The sequence below is a fragment of the Phacochoerus africanus genome, chromosome 9, assembly GCF_016906955.1.
Source record: "Phacochoerus africanus isolate WHEZ1 chromosome 9, ROS_Pafr_v1, whole genome shotgun sequence".
Taxonomy (NCBI): Eukaryota; Metazoa; Chordata; class Mammalia; order Artiodactyla; family Suidae; genus Phacochoerus; species Phacochoerus africanus.
Window position 1 is genome coordinate 117,412,310 of NC_062552.1, and position 21,801 is coordinate 117,434,110.

A 21,801-nucleotide genomic window follows, 5' to 3' on the forward strand; every position below is an offset into this window, starting at 1 on the left:
GCCTCTGCAGTTGGATTGCTAACCCACTGAGTCACAGCAGGAACTCCTTTTTTTTAATTTGTGTCTTTCAAGGACTTTATCCATTTCGATCATTTGACAAATTTTTCCAGTTATCCATTTATTGTAGTAAAGTTGTTTGTAAAAATCCCTTATTTTTTTTTATATCTGTAAAATCTGTTGCTTTGTATGTCTTTTATTTCTGATATTGGCATTTTATGTCTCTTTTTTTTCCTTGATCTGTCTGGTTAGAGGTTTATCAAATTTTTTTTTTTTTCTTTTTGGGGCCACACTTGCGGTATATGGAGGTTCCCAGGCTAGGGGTCTGATCAGAGCAGTAGCTGCTGGCCTACGCCAGAGCCACAGCAACGCCAGATCAGAGCCGCGTCTGCAACCTACACCACAACTCACGGCTATGCAAGATCCTTAACCCACTGAGTGATCCTTAACCTTATGGTTCCTGGTTGGATTAGTTTCTGCTGAGCCACCACGGGAACTCTGAGGTTTATCAATTTTATTGATCTCAAAGAATCAGTATTAGATTTTAATTATTTTCTCTGTTGATTTCTGTTTTCTATTTTATTGACTTTTTCATCATATAGAGGTCATATATGTCATATATAGAGAAGTCACTGTAATAGTACATTATCTGTACTATTTCCAGCCTTTGGCTTGCTTTAGGCTTAATTTTCTCTCCTTTATCTACCTTCTTAAAGTGAAAGGTATTGATTTGATACCCTTCCTTTTTTTGAAATAGGCACCTAAACCATACATTTCTTTGTAAGCCCTACTTTAGTTGCACTTCAGAAATTTCAATAGGTTCTATTTTCATTATTTCAATATTCTCTAATTTATCTTGTAATTTTTTTCATTGACCCAAAGTTTCTTTAAAGCATGTCATTTAATTTCCAAATATTTTGGTATTTTGCCTGATTATCTTATTTATTGTTTTTGATTCTAACCTAATTCCATTTTTGTCAGCGAGCGTATTCTGTATGAGTCAATATTTTGACATTGAGACTTGTTTTATGGCCGCAAATATTGTCTATACTGGTAAATATTCCATAAGCACTTGAAAAGAATGTGCATGCTATAATTGTTTAGTGATATGTTCAAATTTTCTATGTCCTTGCTGGTTTTTGTCTAATTTTTCTGTCAGTTGCTGATAAAAGTATATTGCAGCTTCTCCCTATGACTGTGGAATGCTCTGTTTTTCCCTTTACAATTGTCATTTTTTGCTTCTTGTGCTTCGAAGCTCTGATACTGGGTTCATACTATTTGTGAATGTTATGTTTTCCTGTTTAATGATCCATTTTAACATTATGAAGTGTTTTTTTAAAAAAATCCTTGTTAATGTAGTTTGTTTTGGAATCTACTTTCTCTAATATTAATAATGCTATTCCAGCCCAATTTTTCTTACTGCTTGTGATGGCATATATTTTCCATCCATTTCCTTTCAATCTTTTATAGATTCTTATTGGCTTCCTAGCAAATCTAATGTACATCTTTAATTTTTATAGTTAATTTACTGTTAATAATGAACTACTTTAAAGTATAGAAACTGTACAAGCTTAAAGTCTCATCCATTTTTATTTTATAGTTATATTTAATACATATACATATATTATATACCCTACAGGACAGTGTTATGAATTTAAAGTTGTATGCTAATAAGGAAATTAAGAGGAAAAAGAAAATATAGTCTTTTGTATTTACCAAGAGACTTGCCATTTCTGATTGCTCTTTATTCTTTTCTGAGGATACAAGTTTCTATCTGGTATCTTTTCTTTTTAGCCTTTTCTGCAGTACAGCTCTGCTTATGACAAGGTTTTTTAGATTTCTTTTGTCTGAAAATATCTTTTTTTGCTTTTATTTTTGAATAATATTTTTTCTGAATATAGAATTCTGCTTTGACAGTTTTTCTTTTTATTTCAGTAGATATTCCACCTGGCCTTGGTTTTGGAGGGGAATTCAGCCATCAGTTGTATTATGTCCATAATATGTACATATTATTGTTTTTCTCTTGCTGCTTTCAAGATGTACTGTTTATCCTTGACTTCAGCAGTTTGAGTATCATTTGGACTTCTATTGGTATAGTCTATTAGATTTTATTCTGCTTGATATTTGCTTATCATTTTGTGCCTGAAAATTTCTGTCTTTTTTCAAATTTGGGAAATTTTTGGTCAATATTTCTTCAAAAAATTTTTTTTTTCTTTTTTGGCTGTGCCCATGGCATCTAGAAGTTCCCAGGCCAAGGAGTGAACCTGAGTCACAGCAGTGACAGTGCCAAATCCTTAACCACTAGACCACCCGGGAACTCCATCCTTTTTTTCGGAATTACGTATCCTTAATTTTACTGTTCGATGTTATCTAACAAGTTTCTGGGTTCTGTTGACTTTTTTCCCCCAATCTTTCTTCCCCTCTGTTCTTCACCTTGGATACTTTCTATTGCTTCGCTTTCAGGTTCACATACTCTTCCCTCGCTCATGTCCATCTGGCTGAGTCCATCAAGTGAATTTTTAATTTCAGAATTTATATTTTTCAGTTCTAGAGTTTTCCTCTTGTTCTTTTATTATTTTTGGGTTTTCTGCTGGGACTTCTCGTTTCTCTGATTAGGGTTTCATGCATTGAAAGTGTGTTTGTTTTACTTCATTGAGAATAGTTATAGTCATGGCATATATACCTTGTCTCTTAGTCCCAACTTCTGTTTCATTTCGAGGTTGAACTAGACTGATTTTTTTTTCTTCTGAGAATGTGTTTCATTTTCTTGGTTCTTCATATGTTGGGTAATTTTGGATTGTATCCTGGACGTTATGAATGTGAAGCTGTGGAGTCTTGGATTCTGTTATTTCCCACTGGTGAGCCGTGTTTCCTTTGTTTTAGTAGGTCATTTTTCTTGGCTAGGTTTGAACTGTAAACTCTCTTGTTTGTGCAGTAACTCCTTACTCTGTTCAGATCGTTTGCCTTTCACTGGACTGCTTAGAGTCTCTTTTATACTTGTGTGCTTCAGGTGTCAATCAGGGAGATGTCTACTCTTTTCACCACTCATGGTTCAGCAGTTTTCCTTTTCTCTCTTCCCAGGCCAGAAAGCTTGAGAGTTTTTCTGTGTCTTCTCTCACCGCTGTGCACACTGCATGCGCTGCACTTAGCCCCAGGCCCATGGAGGTGGGAACTTGCTGGTATAACTGCTTGTCTGCCCTCCTCCATGGTAGCTGGAATTCTCCTATCAGAGTCCTGCTTCTGTCCATTCTTCTGTACCTTCAGGCAGCTGCTTTTTCATATGTCTAAGCTTTATCCTTGTTTTCTGGGAGAAGAAGGGAGATTATTGGTAGAAGTTTATTTTATCATAACAGAAAACCTCTTCATTTCTTTTTAATTTTTAACAAGTCCTCCTTTCCATGTTTTATTTTTCTTAGGCATTATCCATCATGTTTATTCACTCCTATGTTTCTGCTAGTTTAGCCTTCATTTAAAAAATATTTCTTCTTGTACTGCTAATTCTCTCCAGAGTTCTTTCACTTCATTTTTCAAAATCTTTTTCTCTAGTTACCTAATTTCAGTGTGTTAGTAACACTGCTTCAATCATTTTCTTAATCTCTTTTAGCTTGTTTTGAAATATTAGGGTACAGTTTTCATCTGCTTAGTGCATGTGTCTCTGCTTCTTATTCTCTTTCTTTTATGATAAATTTGTATGGGATTTTCTGTTGCTCATTTTTTAAGTGAAATAGGTTTTTCTACAATTTTAGGGCGAAGGGGTGGGTCAGGATAACTTTAGGGCTCCTCTTCTATTTTTATTTTTTGTTTTTTGGGCCAAGTGATAAAAAATATATTTGTATATTTTCGGAGACTTGCTTTTTTTGGTTTTCTTCCACATTTTTATTTGGCCTTTATTCCTTCTTTGCCTCTAATATCCCTACACTGTTCAGTTGGGGTTCTATTCTGATTAGTTTCTTTTACGCATAGAGCTTTATCTTGAGGGTAGCCTTGCTTTGTTAGTTTTTAGAGTTGAGCGTCTCTTCCATCACTATCAGATCTTATCATCTAAAGAACTCTCTCCTGGCTTTGACTTGAACTTTCAAATTGGGACACCACCGTTTCCAGTGAGTACCTGTGAATGATTTGTGAGTTCTCCTGACGGGAGGACCTTCAGAGACCCAACTGTCTTCCTTGGGTATCTTCCAGAATGGATGCTGATACGGTGTGGGCGTGTAGCTGCCAGAAGTTTGTCCCCATACACTTGTGATAGGTTTATGGGGCTGTCTCATCTCCTAGTTTTGTGGTAGATGTTGTCAGCCAGTCTTTGGGTTTGTCATCCTAAGTGACTTGCTTGTTTTGCTTTTCTTTTTTTTTTGCCACAGTGCAGCAGCTTGATGTGCAATCTGAGTTTCTAAACCAGGGATTGAACCTGGGCCTCAGAGGTGAAACGGCAGAGTCCTGACCACGATGCTAGGTGGTTATAAACTCCCAACAACCTGCCTGTTTTTAATGGAGGGGCTTGGATTGATTCAAAACCTATTATTCTGCCATTGCCCCTTTCCCGGAATCCACCACCTCTTTTAGTGTATTTAACCTGACTCTTAAAATGTTTATATAAACTATATACATGCTCAGGGAGTGAAACTATGAAGAAAAACAAGGGAATGATTCAGAAAAATTAGAAAAGGAAGTTCCCATTGTGGCTCAGTGTGTTAAGAATCCACCTAGTATCCATGAGGATGGGGTTTGATCCCTGGCCTTGCTCAGTGGCTTAAGTATCTGGTGTTGCCATGAGTTGTAGTGTAGGTCGCAGACATGCCTTGGAACCCATGTTGCTGTGGCTGTGGCTCTGATTTGACTCCAAGCCTGGGAACTTCCTTGTGCCACAAGTGCATCTCTGAAAAGCCAAAAAAAAAAAAAAGAAAAGAAAAGTATTTATCTTTGTGATGAATGAGGGGGATAATAACAGTAGAGATAGAGATACATAAGATACAGGAAGTGTTCTATCTTTTAAAATGGGTAGTGGGTACATAAATATGCATTTAATATTATTTTTGAACCTGTGTACATAATTTTGTGTCCCCTTCCATAACATGCAGATAAGCTAAATAGAGTCTCAGGAACACAGCCTGAATTCAGTATCCTTGAGAGGCCCTTCTAGGGACATCACCGAGCAAGGTCAGGAGGGAATTCAGAGAAAACATCCATAGATTCTTTTTTTCCAAGTGTGTTTTTTTTGGTCCCTTAGATCTATCTTCTATGTTAGAGGCTTCCTTCCTTTATTTATTTATTTTTCTCTTTTGTCCATTTAGGGCCACACCCGTGGCATATGGAGGTTCCCAAGTTAGGGGTCCAATTGGAGTTACAGCTGCTGGCCTATGCCACAGCCACAGCAATGCTGGATCTGAGCCGCTTCTGAGACCTACACCACCAGCTCACGGCAGCTCTGGATCTTTAACCCACTGAGCAAGGCCAGGGATCAAACCCGAAACCTCATGGTTCCTAGTCGGATTCATTTCTGCTGCACCATGCAGGGAACTCCAAGGCTTCCTTTAGATGGCTAGTCATCCTTTGCTGTCCACTCATGATTACAGGTTGGCACGAAGGAGCTGACCTGAGCATGTTCGTAGGCCATGTATTGGGGGAGCTCTGATGTCACTGTCTCTCATTAGGTCTTTCCCCTTTGGCTAGTCAGATTCACAGAAGGAAGGGGAAAAAAGGAGGCTTCTACTCTTCAGCTTGAAGAGCAAGCCTCTGGGGCTAGGTGTGTTTGAGGGGAGGGGGTGGAGGTTGGCTTGTTCTCTATTCAGTATTCACACTTCTTCATATAACCACCAGTTCTCTTTGTTTAGGTTGGTTACTCTGGTCTTTAACTGTGTTTGGTTTCCTCCCATCCACAGACCCTCTGGTGTACATTCTCTGTGGACAACAGACTTCGGATGTGTTGAGCTGGGGAGAGGTGCTCCCTCAGGGATGTGAGGGAGGGAGAGAATTTAGGGATGCAGCTGCTTCTTAAACAGCTTTCTACCAATCCCTTCTTTTTCAAAGTTCCTGTTCCTGTCCCCACCACTTGCAGTTCCAGAGTCACCTGGTGCTGCCAATTCCATTCCATGCCTTTTGAGGATTCTGAGATGCACATCGTTGTTTCTCAGCTTTCCTCACTGCTGACCTGGGATTCGGCTTTCTCTGATTTTCCGGGTCAGTAGGTACTTGTCTGCTGGCTTCCAAAATTATGTTGCTGGGTATCTTCTTGCCTGTTGTTCCTTTCTTCTTATCTTATAATTATTACTATTTTTTAACTGTAATGTGGTAGCATTTCAAGTGTGCATGATTTAGATAGTCTTAGCCCAGAGACTTCCATTTTTTCATGTCTAGCATCTTCTAATTCTATCTTAATTTAAGTATAATCTCTTCCAAGAGGCCCTCCCAAACCACCCTATGTAAAGGAGGCATTCTCTATCCCCTTCTTTATTCTCTATTTTAGCTCCCTATATGTTTCTTTCTATCTTTTTTTTTTTTTTCGCTTTTTGGGGGCTGCACTTGTGGCATATGGAAGTTCCCAGGCTAGGGGTTGAATCGGAGCTGCAGCTGCCGGCCTATACCACAGCCACAGCAGCACAGGATCTGAGCCACATCTGTGACCTATACCACAGCTCACAGCAATGTCGGATCCTTAACCCACTGAGCAAGGCCAGGGATCGAACCCACATCCTCATGGATACTAGTCGGGTTTGTTACTGCTGAGCCACAATGGGAACTCCCTCCCTATATATTTCTTTATTGACATTTAAAACATTTCTTTTTGGCCCTTTCTGTTCATCTTTCACACTTTACCATGAGATCAAGGGCTGTAACTATCTTATGCACTTTTATTTATTTATTTATTTTTTATTAAAAACATTTTTTTTGGGGGGGGGGCAAAGGAGAAAGAAAGAAATTGCTTTATCATTTTGCCAGGCAAAGGCGGCCACAGCAGGTTAATGCCTTAAAGACTGTGCCCTCCTTTGGGAGACAATAGGAAATGGTTTTATAGGTTGAGAGTTGAAAATGAGACCTTAGATAAGGATCAGGGGAGATGTGACTTTCATTCTTCTGCAGAGTTGTTTCGTGGCCCTAGGACTGGTTCGGGTGGTCCTTCTCTCTTGTTTTCATTCATTGGGAGGCTTAGTTCCTGTGTCTGGACTCACCGAGGTTCAGGTTCTTCATGTCTCCGCACAGAAGGAATTCAGCGAGAGACAAAGTGATAGGCCAGAAATAGATTTATTAAGATAGGATGCTTGTGAGAGATGCAAGTGTGCAGGTGAGGAGGCTCTGCCTTACGCACTTTTGTATCCCCAGTGTTTGGCATATAGTTGACCCTCGGTAAATATTTGCTAGATTAGTGAGAGAACAAATTATATGAAGGCATGGATTTTTAACCTGATAGCAATGTCCTCAGTTTTTTCATATGTAGAAAAAAAAGGGCAGGGGAATAAAATAGCTTCTTCCTCATTGGATTGTTGCGAGGCTCACAAGAAGTAAAAGGGTAAAAAGTGCTTTGAACTGTGCCTTGCACATGGTAAATACTAAGGAAATGCTTTATTTTTAAGAGTCTTAAGAGTCTCTAAAGGGTTATCATTTTACATTTAATTGTTCAGTTTTGATCAAGTTAGAGATAATGTTGTATGATGGACTGAATTATTCTTGAGTATTGTGTAGTATGTTCTGAGTCACGGCACATCTGAATTTTAACTCCAGATTGATCATGAAATTCAATTTGGACTGTAGCACTGTCACAGAAGAGAATGTACTCTAACAAGAAAGTAGGATCCCAAATATTTTCATGTTTGTCCATGTAACCAGACACAAATTTCAGGACAGTGCTGTCTATAATTGATGTTCTCATGTAGGCAGTTGTGGGATATTTACATCTTCTTACGGAGTATAAGTTATTTTCAGTACAAACATTTTCTTTTGAAATGGAGCCACATTGACTAGATAGATGGTTGAGAATTCACGTATGTTTTGGGTATTACACCTAGATGTAGAAACTTAAAGAATGACTTATAGTCATCAGCCTTGGTATATCTCTGAAGTTATTTAATTTCTACCAAGTGTCTCCTCAGTTCCTCAAAAATCAATGACCATGGAGAACTCAGCACAGTTTAGTCATGAGAGTTAAGCTATGCCCTAGTTTTCTTCTACTAAATCTGTATGTCTAGATTTATACTTCCTTAAACAAATGGGGAATATTCTTGCTCCCCTGTCCTTACAGTTTTGAGTACAGTATTCAGATGTCTCATCACATCAGAAAGGACAAGCTTGTGAGTCACTCTTTGGAGGGGATGGGAGGTTCTTAAAATTTAGCTTTTAGATTCTTCAGTTACAAAAATCTTGCTCTGAAGAAGCTGCTCAGTAACCTTTTAAAAACAAGCTTCTGTATCCTAACCTGATTGTATTAAAATAAAATAGAGATTCACATTCCATTTTAAATTATTGCTAGGATCCAACAAACACTCAGCCTGAGGAGATTCACTGCCTTGATCACTTTCTCTATCACAAAATGAAATGAATTTGACTTTCACACTTCCTAACTCAAGCTCTCCTGACCAATAGTGCAATAGAAACCGAACGGCAATCCTCTGACTTGACTAAATAGTTTCCCCCTGCTTCCTTTATTGTTAGTGCCCTCCATCTGGTAAATAAAGTGTTTCCACGTTAAGATGTTTTCTAGTTGGCAAGAGGTTAGGTCTCACTAATTCATGAGTAAAGCACTGGGAGATTTTATGTATCTATTTTTTTTTTTGTCATGTGCAAAAAATATATGGTGAGCCACAACTTGTTCAATTATTTCTCCTTTTAGGTGACATGTCACAAATTGCCCTATCATTCACCTCCTATATGACCCTGGGCAAGTTATTTAACCTCTCGACCCCTTGGTTTTCTCATCAGTGATATGGGAAGAATAATACTAACAGAAGAATTCTTATAGTTATGGCTACCGGCACAAAGTAAACACTCAGAATTTAGAATTATTATTGTTATTGTTATGCTGAGGATGAGGATGATGTCTTTTTTATGGTTGATTTACCCATGACTCAAAGTACCTAGCACACAGTGAGTGTTCAGTCAACAATTCCTGATGGGAATTCCTGTTGTGGCTCAGTGGAAACGAATCTGACTAGCATCCATGAGGGTGCTGGTTCAATCTCTGGCATCGCTCAGTGGGTTAAGGATCTGGCATTGGCGTGAGCTGTGACGTAGGTTGCAGATGTGGCTCGGATCTGGCATTTCTGTGGCTGTGGTGTAGACCAGCAGCTACAGCTCTGATTCAGCCCCTAGCCTGAGAACCTCCATATGCCGCAGGTGCGGCCCTAAAAAGACAAAATATATATATTAAAAAAACCCTGATGAATGAATATAAACACTGCTGTCTTTCCCTTTGCCTTTGCTGCTTAACTTTTGCTTAGTGTCTAAAATTCCCTGGAACTTCTGACATATTATTCGTTACAAGTTAACTACTCAAAAATGTATCAGATAATGTATGTGGAAATGCTCTGAAAAATGTAAATGGCTATAGAAATATGACTGATGTTGATGATGATGCTGTTGGAATCACTTACCCAAGAATGGGAATGTTCGCTGACCTCTCCTGTCTGCTGAAAGTGCCAGATAAAGTTTGCTACCTGGAACACTAAAACTGACTGAAGAATATATATATGTAAGTATAAGAACATTTAGAAGAATTAACAGTGACATTTGTGACATGTGACATCTTTTTTTGCTTTTGAGGGGCTATTTGACTGTGTGGGCTCTCTAAATATGTATATCCTTTTCTGTCACTCCTCATTAATTTCTTTCATGAGGATCATTCTTTGATCAAGGATTTGCAAAGAATTCTAGTTCCTCGTTAGCACTCCCAAGCCATGCATTGTTGCATTGTTCTCCCTAAATCTCCATTTCTGTATATCTTTATTATAAGGTATATTTATTTTTTTTATTCTTTTAAAAAAGATGAGTCTCTGAATACAGAACTGGATTTCAGTACCAAATGCAGTACTATAGTGCGTGTGTTTGTGTGTGTTTGTATAGTGGGTTATGCTTGATTTCGTTGATGAAGGATCACTGCTGTGTGTTCCTTACTCTGCAGGTCATTCCATTTTAAGGGACAGAGTATTGGCCTGGGAATGGGGAAGGAGAAGGATCACACATGTAACTGCGGATTTTAGTAGCCATTTATTATCCACTATGTGCCAGCCATTGTGCTAAGTAGTTTATTTATGTAATATTTTAAAATCCTACAGCAGCTCTGTGAGATAGATATTATCATCCCTACTTTATAGGTTAGGAAATTGAGGCGCAGAGCTGCTCATTCCTTTACCCAAGTTCTTATAACTAATAAATAGAGGATCCTGATTTCAAATGACATCTGGGTTTTAATTTTTGTTAATTCTAATTTTGTGTATGCTTTGAACTCCTGGTTTTTTTGTTTTTCTAGCTGTAAATGGAACTTTGTGTGTGTGTGTGAAAAATTCCAATAGTTGGGGGCGACTTGAGTAAGAGGACTGAAGTGACTTCTACTGCAGGTGTAGAACATTACAGATATATAATGAAATAAACAGTGAAAGGCTTAGGGACGCTAGAATGAGGGGGCAGAAATGGAAATAAAAAGACCACAGGCTCCTACTCTCCGTGTCTCATGGCCTGCCCTGGGAGCCTAGTGAGTGCAAGTTGTAGATGTGACTCTGGGAGAGAATGAGCAAGGGGTACATAAGGAATTTGTAAGATGCCCCCTTTAAATCTTGTTTGGCTCCTGATACTAAGTGATTTACTTGTTAATTTTACTGGGTGTGATAGTAATATTGTGATTATGTCATAAACATCTTCATTGATCAGAGATTATACTAAAGTATTTAAAGGTGTGTAGGATTTTGCTTTAACTCAAAGAAATTTTTGGAAGGGAACAGAATGGTGACTAGTTGAGTATATGGCTTCATTTTACTTTTCTCCTGTCTTGTGCATGTTTAAAATTTCCATAATAAAAAGTGAATAAATAAATCAAAACCATCCCCTCCCCCTCAAAGTGCTTCTTGTGAAAATACAGGATAAACAGAAATGAGGTGGTTATAGCAATGAGGACTTTCAAATATAAAGAGCTGAAAGGATAGAAATAGCTTGAATTTTAGGCTCGTTAGGTATCAAACTGGACTCCAATTTCTGTTCCATGTCTATAACAGTAACCCTCAACCAAAGTTCCCTCAGCTTGATTTCTTTAATAGTATCAGGGGTTCAATTTGTGTCTGCAAATGGGTTAGCCTGGGCACCTCCTGCCCTCAGGGGTTCTTCTCTGTGGTCCTTATTCAATTTATTTTATTTTATTATCTTGTTTTTTTGCCTTTGCTAGGGCTGCTCCCTTGGCATATGGAGGTTCCCAGGCTAGGGGTCTAATTGGAGCTGTAGCTGCCAGCCTACGCCAGAGCCACAGCAACGCGGGATCCGAGCCACGTCTGTGACCTACACCACAGCTCACGGCAATGCTGGATCGTTAACCCACTGAGCAAGGGCAGGGACTGAACCCGCAACCTCACGGTTCCTAGTCAGATTCGTTAACCACTGAGCCATGACGGGAACTCCCTTATTCAGTTTTAACTGTGCAAAGCCTTGTATATTTTCTACTTCTCCTAAAATTATTTTTCCCAAAATGTCCTTCTGGAGATGTGCCTCTGGGAAGAATGTTTCACTATCCTACACCTGGAGGATATACCTAATTCTCTGTCAAGACTGACTCAGAGGATGAGGACTATTTGTATTCCTTTCTTTGAGTCTGTTTCCTGAGCTGGTCACATATCATCCCATGACTGTAAGGCCATGCCTGGTTTCTCCTGTAGTGAGTACCTTAGAGTGGGGCTTTTTGGCAAATTGTCCTTCCTACAAGCAGTAGGAAGAAGTGTTAGAGGGAACTTTCGTGTCGTATCCAAGACTCAAAACTAGTTCATGAAAGACATGTTAAATTCTAAAGTGTTTTGTTGTACCAAGAATCATGTGATAGGTGAATTCATTCATTTATCAAACGTTTATCTAGGAACAGATACTTACTAAATCTTTGGTATACAAAAATAAAAGAAACAGTTTCTGATTTCAAGGATCTGATAACCTAATGGAGCAGGCAGTGAGTAATTACAGCATACAGAGATAAGTGCTGAGACGGAGGGAAGCCCTGTGTACTCTCCAAGTGCCGACAAGATCATTTAATGACATTTGTGGTGGAAGTGTTAGTTATCTACAGTGCAAGTGGTTATAGCTGAGATTTGAAGAATTCTTTGGAAGTGGTCAGGCAGAGAAGATGGGTTGCATCCCTCTAGAGAGAATAGTGTGTGCACAGTCATGGAAGGGTGAGAGCATTGTGGGTTGGGGTTTTTGCAAGTCAGTATGGCTGAAGTGTGGTACATAGGGAAAAGACAAAAGATGAGACTTGACAGATGATCAGGGATCCGTTCATGCTGGACTCTATATGCTAAGTTAATTATTTGGATTTCAGCTAGTGGGAAATGAGGAAGATTTTGCATTTTGGAAAGATCACTATAGATATGTGTGAAAAAAAAAGGATCAGAAGGGAATCAGTCTGGATATGGCTGCAATAATCTAGGAAAGAGATATGCAGGCTTGAATTAAAGTGAAGTAAGTGTAGATGGAGAAGAGAATAGGTTTTAGAGATTATTTCTAGATAGAACCAATTGGGCTGAGGAGTAGAATCAATTGGACTTGAGAAATACTTTGAGAGACACAAAAATAGTGAGTTAAGACAGAAAGGAAGGTAATTAATGAGGGTGTCTGATTCCTTACGGATCCCCTAATTAAGAGAAGAAATGAAAAAGGAACCAGGCATAATTTTTACTTTAACCATTGAGGTGAATATTTATAGCAATCCAAATTTGTGAAATACGCCCAAATGTGTTTGTTTATGTCCATCATTTCTCAATGAAAGGTTAAACTGAAAAGAAGATGAATAGTTTAAAAGGAGGCCATGACAGCAAATCCATAAAGTCTTAGACTTAAGTAGTGCAAGAGGAAACCAATAAAAGGTAAGATCGGATTAGGATATATGCTTTCAAATCTACAACATTAATTGCCAACTTTTTCAAAGAATGTGGAGGAAGTATTGTTGTGATTTCTTATTTGGCAAAAACAGAACAGAATAGAACAAAACAAACAAAAAGACCCGAACAAACAAACAAGAACCCCTGAGGTTCAGCGATATTAAAGGATTTGCCTGAGGTCACACATAGCTGGAGGTGGGAACTCACTGCCTCCCAGAGCTCTCTGCAGGACATTGTGATGATTGCATAACCTTTATCCAGCACATTTAGCGTCCAAGTCAAAAAAAGTAAAATGAGTGGCCTGTTTAATGAGAGATGAGGGGAAAATAAATCATGAGAAAGAGTTCTGTATTATTTACATGTTATACAAACACATTTCATCTGGAAATTACTTATTTGTGTAAATGATATTAGAACTTTAAGGAGTTTATTTTGAGAACATTAATAAGATATAAGAGAGCTGATGTTTAATTTTTTTTTTTCCCCTTTTTAGGCCCATACCTGCGGCATATGGACGTTCCCAGGCTAGAGGTCAAATTGGAGCTGCAGCTGCTTGCCTATGCCACAGCCACGGCAGTGAGGGAAACTGAGCCACATCTTCGACCTACACTGCAGCTCACAGCGCCACTGGATGCTTAACACACTGATCAAGGCCAGGGGTTGAACCCACATCCTCATGGATACTAAACTTTTTTTTTTTTTTTTGTCTTTTTGCCTTTTCTAGGGCTGCTCACATGGCTTAGGGAGGTTCCCAGGCTAGGGGTCTAATTGGAACTATAGCCACCGGCCTATGCCAGAGCCACACCAACTCAGGATCCGAGCCTCGTCTGTGACCTACACCACAGCTCATGCCGGATCCTCGACCCACTGAGCAAGGCCAGGGATCAAACCCGCAACCTCATGGCTCCTAGTCAGATTCATTAACCACTGCACCACAATGGGAACTCCAGCCTAAACTTTTAGTTCATTTCACACTCAACCCGTGTGTTAAGGTGACCATCTCTTATGTAGCGACCATTGTGACAAGTTCTCAGGGAGTTACAAACAATGTATAAGAGAGTTCTGTCCTCAAAGATCTTAAAGTTCTGTTAGGGAGACTAGATTTGCAAACATGAAATTAATTTACAACCATCCAGAACAGTTTATTATCAGTGATAAATTTATATAATGAAGTGACAGAAGTTTTGAGGCAGATAACAAGTGCTTTGAGTCTTTGGAAAAAGGAAGTAGTGATAAATGTCTGGAGTCAGTTAGAAGGATTCATGAATGGTGTGACTCTTAAGATGGGCCTTTAAGGATGAAAGGGATTTGGTTTTTCAAGAAGAAAAGTGTGGGGGAGGAAGTTCCTGTTGTGGCTCAGTGGTAAGGAGCCCAAATAGTATCCATGAGGATGCAGGTTTGATCCCTGGTCTCACTCAGTGGGTAAAGGATCCTTCATTGCTGTGAGCTCTGGTGTAGGTCACAGATGGTGCTCGGATCGGTGTGGCTGTGGCTGTGGTGTAGGCTGGCAGCCGTAGCTCCGATTCGTCCCCTAGCCTGGGAACTTCCATATGCTGTGGGTACTGTCCTAAAGAACAAACAAACAAAAAAAAAATGTGGGGGAGTTCCCGATGTGGCACAGTGAGTTAACAATCCAGTTGCAGTGGCTCAGGTGGCAAAGGCATGGGTTCAGTTTCTGGCTGGGTGCAGTGGGTTAAAGGATCCAGTGTTGCCACAGCTGTGGTGTAGTTCACAGCTGTGGCTTGAATTCAGTTCCTGGTCCAGGACCTTCCGAATGCCATGAGTGTGGGCAAGGGAGAAAGGTGTGGGACTAGTGAAGTAAGCAAGTTTCATTGTTTTGAGTTTTCTAAAAAAAATTAACAAATTTAGACTAATATTTCATCTCTTTGCTACAGAGTTACTTAATGAAATATTGGAAACAACCTAAATGCCAAATAATGGAGAAGTGTCAATGTTTCATGCTGTATCATACAAATAAATATTATTAAGCTAGTAAAAATAATTAAGGAATAATGTGACCTGGTGGAGAAGCCCGGCTTGTAACCAGTTAATCTATCATTTCTACCACTTACTAGCTTTGTGCCTCTGGGCAAGTCTTTGTGAGCTTTGGTTTATTCTACTTAGGTGGAAATGATAATAACCACTTTGAAAAATTATTGCGATGCTGGAAATAATGTATATTAAGAAATAACATATACAGAGCATCTGATAAACAGTAGATATTCAATAAACATTTTTTTCATTATTAGTCATACACATACTGCTGGTAGTAAAGAGATACTATCTGTCTGAAGGTAAATGTTTCGATTCTTTTCTTTTCTTTTTTTTTTTTTTTGGCCTTTTTGTCCTTTTAGGGCTGTACCTGCGACATACGGAGGTTGCCAGACTAGGGGTCTAATCAGAGCTGCAGCTGCTGGCCTATGCCACAGCCACAGCAATGCCAGATCCTTAACCCACTGAGCGAGGCCTGGGATCAAACCTGTGTCCTCATGGATGCTAGTCGGGTTTGTTAACTGCTGTCACGATGGGAACTCCAGAAATGTCTCAATTCTTACCAAAAGCTTTAAATTTTTTGTTTCCTGTTTGGCTCAGCAATTCCACAATTAAAAATTTATTCTAAGGAATAAAGACGGTACACATATTTAAAAAGATATTTGTAGTATTCAATAGAATATTAAAAATAACCACAACTTTCACAAATAGATGACTGGTAAAGTAAGTTATGAATCACTTATATAAAGGACAGTTATAAAGCTGTTAAGATGATGAACTAGAAATGTATTTCTGATATAAAAGTGAAGAAAGCAAATTCTAAAACCATATATAGTATACCTTTATTTTTGCAAATATATATTTATGAAGAGAACATTTTCTAGAAGGATAATACACCAAAATGTTATCTTTGGTCATTTTTGAATAGTGGGCCTTTAGGTGATTTTTACTTTTTTCATTGTGTCACCCAGATTTTTTTACTTTTTATGTTAATAAGCATAGGTAATTAAAAATTTAAAAATAGGAATGGATCACTATTTGAAATATTTAGTGACACAGGAAAACATGATTTAAAGAAAAATGATTTATTACTTAATTTTTATTAAAAATAAATATTTTTGTTAAAGTGTTTTTGTATTTTGTATCTGTGAAATGAATGACCGAATTTTGTCTTTGTGGTTCTTTTTCTCAAAATGTAGCAAGTTTCCAAGAAATGATGAATAGTGAAGAAGTAGAGAGCAGAGATTAGACTCTTGTTTGCCTAGAACACTAGAACCCCACAAATTCAGCCCCCACTAGTCACTGGGCATATACATTGGTGAACAAGGGACAAAGTTTTTGGTGTCTATTGTCTGCTTGTGAAAATAGTAAGTAATCACTCAAATAAGTATATCATTAAGAATTGCGCTAACTACTGTGGAAAAAAAAAAGAATAGAGTGTTGTGAGAGAGGAAAATGAGGTGGAGGAGGGAATCCATTTAGACACAAGATTTCCACTGGGAAGTGACATTTAAAGTCAGCTTGGAAGCGTGAGGAGGAGTAAGCCAGACAAAACCTGGAAGGAAAAGCATTCTAGGAAGAGAGACATATGAAGGTTTTCAAGCACATAGAAAGGTTTTCAGGCAAAAAAAAAAAAAAAAAAAAAAAAGCTTTGTGTGTTCAAAAAGCTGGGGAAAAGGCCAATGTATCTCGCCTCTGTGGTATGACATGAGGTGGGAAGGTAGGCAGGGACCTGGTATGAAATGTTAAGGATTTGGGATTTTATTCTCAGGGCACCGGGCAGCCACTGAGGGATTTGCATGAAACAGTTTCTATTTGAAAGAAAAAAATCTCTTTGGATGCTCTGAAGAGAAAAAACTGGAGAGAGGCAAGAAAGAACCAGGACGTTGAGTAAGGAGGCCTTTAGAATTGATTGGGAGATGATAGCGCCCAGTCATGATAGTGAAGATAAAGAGCAGAAGGCAGTTGGAGGTGTACTTTGGTGGTGACACTGACAGGACTTAGCGACAGATTGGATTGAGGAGTGGGGGAGCGGGACTAGGCGCTGCTAAGGATACTTTGCCAGGGTGACTTGGTGGATGATATGGATGGTGGGGAGGGAAGAGACAATAGTTCAATGTTGGACATGTTTATTGTGTGATATCTATAAGATAATAGATTGACTAGATGAGCTCTTATTACTCAGAATAGCAACCTGTCTGGGATGGAGGTACACACTGAAGAGTAGATGGTACATGTAGTGCTTCAAGCTCCTTGGTTGGATGGAGTTGTGGAGAGAATATTGAGAGAGGAACAAAGAATCTCAGGCTGAGTCCTGAGGAGTTCCAACATTTAAACATTCAGTAATAGGGGCAGTGGTAAAATGTGGAGAGGAATATAGTAACGAGACAGGAGAAAGACTTAAGAGAATGTGGTGTCAGGGAAACTGATGGGAGAGAGTTTCAAGGAAGAAGGCACTGGCTGTACGGAAAGTGCTGAAAAGTCTAGTAAAATAAAGACTGGAAAGTGCCCATTGGATTTGCCAACATGGAGGCTCTAGATGATAGAGGAAAAAAGCAGATTCTGTGCAGTGGTGGAGGTGGAAGCCAGGCTGGAGTGAATGGAAATATGAATGGGACGGATGGAGAGACGAGAGCGTGTACACAACTCTTCATCATCTTGGCTCTGAAGAGGGGCCAATAGCTGGAAGGGGATGTCAAGTTAAGGGAGAGTTTTTTGTTTCGTGAGGGAGATTCTCGAGTTTATTTGAATGCCTATGCAAATCTTATGCAAATGACTCAGGAGGGAGACATTAATAATGTAGGAGAGACATCTGATGGATGGAGGGCACTCGTGGTGGGACTGATGTTTGATATATACTGTTTGCTGAGTATGCAGTAGGTACTGTGTTGAGTTACTAACATAGTCAGTGATTTATTCTTCACAACAGCCCCATGAAGTTGGTGTGATTACCCCCATCTTACAGATGAGGAAACAGGGGTTAAGTAGAGAGAGCCAAATTTTTAATCTGGAATTTTGATTTCAGAACTCAGACTCTTAGCTTTTACTTATCGGAGGACTCCCTCTAACATGGTGTTTTAGTCCATTTGCCAGGGCTGCCATAACACAGTAACACCGACAGGATGGCATGCACAACAGAAATTAATTGTCTTGCTGTCCTGGAGGCCAGAAGTGGAAGATCAAGGTGTTGGCAGGTTTGGTTTCTACTGAGAGTTATCTTGGCTTGCAGACAGCTGCCTTTTTGCTGTGTCCTCATATAGCCCTTTTTCTGTGCACACACATCCCTGGTGTTTCTGTTGGGTTCTATTCTCTTCTTATAAAGATACCAGTCAGCCTGGATGAATGCCCACTCTAAGGGCATCATTTTAATTTAATCATGTCTTTAAAGGCCTTCTCTCCAAATATTGTCACATTTTGAGATACGGACTTCAACCTATGAATTTTGGGGAACAATATTCAGTCTGTAATTGATGGTTTCTGTTTTCTTAAAGTATAAGGAAAAGAGTGGGTGTGGGGGATGGTTTTGAAAAGAGTGGAGTGGAGAGGAATGAAGCAGTGATTGAAGAGGGTAGAAGAAGGAGCTTACCAGAGAAATGTAGACTTAGGGTCAGTTGAGGTTGGAGGTGATGTATTTGCATCCAACCAACCCAATTATCCGAGTTTCTGCAGCAATATTCAGGCATGTGGGTGCAGTGAAGTATATGAACACTGTGCTGCCATGAGGTTTCTGGGTGCTCAGCCAAGCGACCATCTCCTGTGTGCAAAGTTGAAATGTAAATGTCATTCACGTCCTCAGCACAATTGTAAGTTACCGTATGTCTGGGACCTTTCTGGCTGTTCTCACATAGTTGAAAACACAAAAGTTAAATAAATCTATGACTGCTAGAGTTTTGTTGCACAAATTAGCTTGAACATTTTTCTGATCAGTTCTATAAATTATCTTTCATGATTACTCACCACTCTTTTGTTTTTCTTTCTCCCCTTTTCTTTCTTTTTTTGGCTGTGCCCATGGGTATGTGAAAATTCCTCGGCCAGGGATCCAACCTGAACCACAACAGTAACAATGTGGCATCCTTAACTGCTAGGCTATGAGGGAACTTCCTCTCCCCTTTTCTTCCTTCCTTTTCCCCCTCATCTTCACTCATCAATTATTTATTGAGCACCTCTTATATCTGGCACTAGGGATAAAAAGAGTCCACAAGTCCATAGTGTGGTATGGGAGACAGATATGTATGCAGAAAAAAACCCCCAAGTGATAGTGCTCTTATTAAAGTAATGATGCATTTGTCCATTTATCCTGCAAATGTATTGTGTGGCCTACTAAGTGTCAGGCAGTATGTTAGCCTTCGTTAGAGATATGAGTAAGGAACAGTTTCTGCCTTCAAGAAATTTACAACCTAATGTAGAAAAATAAACAGGTAAGTAAACAAAGGCAATACAAAATAGCATTTGTAAAATATTAAAAGATCACAAAGAAGGGAGTGTGCTTTGCTTTCCCTTGCATGTTTGGATACCCACTGATAGGAGTCATTGCTGCACGTTAATGCAAGGAACTGTAAAAAGCACATTCATTCATTTCACAAACATTTTTGCTCTTTTTGTTAGGGCTGCACATATGGCATATGGAAGTTCCCGGGGTAGGGGTCAATTCAGAGCTGCAGCTGGGGCCTATGCCACAGCCACAGCAATGCAGGATCCAAGCCACATCTGTGACCTATACCACAGCTCATGGCAACTCCAGATTCTTAACTCACCAAGGTGGGCCAGGCATTGAACCCACATCCTCATGGATACCAGTTGGGTTCATTTCTGCTGAGTTGCAGTGGGAACTCCTAACACATTTTTGAGGGCTTGCTATCATAGTGTAGTGACAGTTTTGTAGTTCTTGAATCATGATCAAGCATTGAGTTGAGGGATCTATGACTCTCCTCCTCTTTTTTTTTTTTTTTTTGTCTTTTTGCCTTTTCTAGGGCTGCACCCGTAGCATGTGGAGGTTCCCAGGCTAGGGGTCTAATTGGAGCTGTAGCCACCAGCCTACACCACAGCCACAGCAACGCCAGATCCAAGCTGCGTCTGCGACCTATACCACAGCTCATGGCAACGCCGGATCGTTAACCCACTGAGCAAGACTAGGGATCGAACCCGCAACTTTATGGTTCCTAGTTGGATTCGTTAACCACTGTGCCACGACGGGAACTCCTCTTCTCCTCATTTGAGCTTATTGTCCAAAACCTGCACTATCAACACCTTTTTAAGGTGGTAGAATGGTTAATGATATTCCTGAAATGCTCAGCAGAAACCTGCTGAATATTAAAGCTTGAGAAAAGTCACAGTAACAAAGCATTGCTGTGATAGTGGGTGCACAGAAAGCATATGCTGGCCTAGCACATATGTCAAATTCTTGGAACTTGGAAATATGTATTAATGTAGGGGTTTCCTGTAATGTAACTTTTAAAGAAAATGGTGAACGGCAGATCAAAAACACTGAGAAGAAAATGGGTTTTTATAGATTATGTAATTGAAACATTTTTCACCTTTTATCTATACCTTATCTCTGGAAAAAAGTTATTTACAACCGAATGCTTATGGGGTTAATTGAGACAATGAGTGTAATCTTGCTTTCTTCAGAGGTGATGTGCTTTATAAACTCCAAGTGTTATTATCTGCAATGTAGATTTATTTTGGGGGGAAGATGCTAACCATGTTAGGGAAATAGTGCAGGAGGGAGAAAAGGCAAATCTGATTAATGGTATATGTGGGATTTAGAATCAATGACTAACCCAACAACAGCTGAAAATTGCTTTGATGTCATGCAATGAACACCCACTATCTCTGCATATTGACTTCATTTCAGATGGTGTTCTAGAGTACGTCATAGTGGAAACAACCCTGGGTGGGAGTCAGGGTTTATAAGCTCTAGACCAGCTCTGCCTTGACTACCTATGTGTTTCATTTCCCCATCTTTAAAATAGAATGGTTATGGGAAAAGGTCTTTGAGATCCTTCTAGATCTAGTATCTTATCATTCCGTGATTCTACGTCCCGTGCCTATCAAAAGCATTTTGACTTTCTTCAAGTTGCTTAAGCCAGCATTTCAGTTAGACTGCATCCAGGAGCTTATTTCCATGGGCTATTGGGAACAGCAAGGCCTTGCTTCTCCAGGACTTGATATGTCTTCTGTTAACTGCTGACAGTGAGCCATACCAGCTAAAAGGCTCCTTTGGTAGCCTTAAAGATTGAAAGGACAAATGGACAGTGGTGAGAGCTCTGTGGAAGAGGAGACCTGAGAGACGTTGATGACCATGGCCCCTTGGGATTTGCAAAGAGGAATGACTAGAACTGGGCCATTCACTGCAGCCAGGTCAAAGGTCAGGTCAGGAATGTGGACAATGCTGGTGACTCCAGGTAGGTCTAGGAGGGTAAATAAGCCTATTTAGTCCCTCCTGAGTCTTGAGAAGATCTGGGCAGCCAAGCTCAGAAAGCTATTAGGAAGTTTCCTCATTTATAAAATTCCTTGGAAGAAAATGTGACATTCATTTTTTGTATTATTACCACCCAGTCATTGTTTTCTTACTTAATATTCACCAAGTTAATCTACTTTAACATATTCTCACCATTCAAACATTCGCTAAATACACTTTTATGATCACTTATTGAGTGAAAATCTGATTTTGATTGATGCTGTTGTGCAACGGACTCCCTGTATCTTAGGATTTTCGTGTTGTTGAAAGACCTTTATGTATTCTCCAGTTTTAGTTAAG

At 39.4% G+C, this 21,801-nt stretch overlaps 1 protein-coding gene across 2 annotated transcripts in view; it reads left to right on the top strand.

Moving 5' to 3' along the window:
• Positions 1–21,801, top strand: part of UNC79 (unc-79 homolog, NALCN channel complex subunit) — a 263,893-nt gene that overhangs the window by 17,029 nt on the left and 225,063 nt on the right. The window lies entirely within an intron of this gene.